We start from the raw sequence: 2,676 nt of genomic DNA, 5'->3' as shown, positions 1-2,676 counted from the left end.
TGGTATAAACAAACATTGTCTTCCCAATTAGGCTTTCTTATTTATTCTAATCATGAGCTACCTAACTCTCTTCTCACATGAGATATGAGTTTTCTGCTTGGTCCTATTTTTTTATAGCAGAGGTACTTTGATTTCTTTACACCATCTACATTGCATTTCTCCATCACATTTCTCCATCACATTCGCTTCACAAACGTAACCCTTGAGACTCTCAGAAATTACCACTGAGGTTTATGGTTGCACAATTTCTATGTTTATGATCTTAGCTTCGTGCCACTACGTGCTAAGTGAAACCCAACATTCAAATACCCAAGATGCATTGACGGTGAACAATTAATTTGTTCTAGCTTTCACTGATGAATTGGCGGACTTATCCATGGGGGTACAACATGAAATCTCTATTTCTATTTTGTGTGATTCCTATGAAATTGTTAAAAAACCATAACATTTCTTCCTTGGGATCCAGTTTTAATTTTTGTTGAGATTTTATAAATTTCCTAGCCAAATTAAATTATCTCCAACCTACTTGTTCAACAGACTACACCAGTCTCACAAGTACTTTATATCAAGATTCGGAATTTTGAATCGAAGCGATATCCACCCTCATAAGCCTAATTAAAAGAAGCCTTTCAACACTTCTTAATAAGTGTCTGATCGATATTCAACGGGAAACCACACAAACACTTTAAAGTCTCTCTTGACTTTGAAGGAAGAGATTCGTGCCCGGGATCATTTGTTTCGTGTCTTTATTGACATCACATATTTTCCCAAAAGTGTTGCTTTATTTCTTTTCTTTTACACCCTAAGCACGAAAACCTTTGATTTTCCAAAATTCAGGTTCTATTAATTACAAGGCATTTTAATTGGATTGGTAATTTATTAAAGAATGTGGTAAATATTGATCCACATGGGAGATTTTTTTTTTTAAAAGATGTTGTTTTATTCTAAAGGGATAAGATGACAACACGATGACTCAGGCGGGAGTCTAATTGATTTGATTTCAAACGGCGCAAGAGGGAAGCGTGCGAATATGAACCGTTTCATCTCCAAACGGCGCCTGATGGGAAGGCGTGTTATTAGGGGCCTGACATTCTCTCTCATGCGTGATCATTGGCAACCCCAAATGTCACGCATCAGTCAACTCCGAAAAACCCTTCGTTTTTCAATCGAAGATTTGGGAAGATCTTTCTCTCTCCTTAACCCACAGTATAAAAGGCAACATCATCCACCGTTTACCTCTTTACTGCAATTAAAATTCCCAGAGAGCAAGAAATCCACTGTTCATCATCTCCTCCACTTTCTTCATAGCAATGGCAGATTCTTCCTCAGTTCACGCAACATCCCACATTTTGCTCATTCGCCCACAGCAAAGCTTGATCATCGATTTAACCCCTCATTCTTACGACGCATTCATGTTCCCCATCATCGAGTGTCTGAAGTTTTCTCCAATCGCTCTTGCACTTACCAGGGCTGAAACTGTTCCGACGGAATTCTTGTCACAAATATTTGCCACCGCTCACTACGACAAGGTCGTCGACAGATTCTTCTTTGATGTCTATGAGCACAAGGCGTCGATGTCAAAGCAGCGGTTCTGCTCATTGTTAGGGTTTGACGTGGATTCTTCCAGGGTCAATCCGGAATCCATCCCCATGGGTCATTTATTCAACATGTTCTACAACATGGGATACACGGAGGTGCTTACTACGGTGACGAAATTCAAGAAGTCGTGCCTACCTCCACAGTGGAATGGGATGTTCACTGTTTTGTTCAAGGGTTTATCTGAACGAAGTGCCGGGTCTGATGGAGCCAGCCGTTTATTTCTCTCCATAATGTATGGTATCTACAATGGCATCAACATGGACTACGGGTCCGTTCTGTGGCAACAACTCATTCAGAGTCTCTCCTCCACTTCCAGACATTCAGAGATTTCGTATGCTCGGTTCTGGACCATTATCACGAAATAGGTGATGGACAAGTACCACGTCCCCATTGTCGCTGGTGCTCCAATGTCTTTGATTGGTACCTTTCATAACACGAAGATCATTGTGTCGGACGCTTCAAAGTTTTCATTCAACGGGTCTATTCCGGAAACCATGTATGGGGATGTTCCCGCTGATAGCCGGATTATCAGGACGTACAAGGAGTTCAAGCGTTCTGGTCCAATGGATCTTACTCCGGAGATGCTGAAATCCATTCATGACGCCGACAAGCCTGCTCCAAGAGGCAAGAAGGCTGATAAGGGAAAACAGGTGGTCAAGGGGGAAAAAGGCCCGTCTCCATAGAAGAGGAAACCCATCAGGGCTGCTCAGTCTCCCCAGCAAAAGAGGAGAAAAACTCAGCCGAGGCGAAAGCTGGTTATCGCTTCATCCTCAAGCGAATCTGAGGGTTAGAGTTTTGATTCTAATGACTCTCCACGTGGCAACACTCCACCCAGATCTCCGACCCCTAAAGTTCATGTCTCTACTTCTCCAATTTCCTCTCCACCTAAAACCATTCCTATTTCTATTCCCCCCATAACTTCCACTACTCAAATACCACCCACTTCCATCCCAATACCTCCACCAATATTCACCGACGCAACCACCACAACCACTGCATATGTTAGAACCAACGTATCTGATACGGGGGTTCATACTGACGCACCTAAATCCACCCCAACACCCGAAACCACTCCAG

The sequence above is a fragment of the Lactuca sativa genome, chromosome 7 (genome assembly GCF_002870075.4).
Source record: "Lactuca sativa cultivar Salinas chromosome 7, Lsat_Salinas_v11, whole genome shotgun sequence".
Lineage (NCBI taxonomy): Eukaryota > Viridiplantae > Streptophyta > Magnoliopsida > Asterales > Asteraceae > Lactuca > Lactuca sativa.
The sequence above is the reverse complement of the archived record's forward strand: the minus strand, read 5'-3'. Positions refer to the sequence as shown.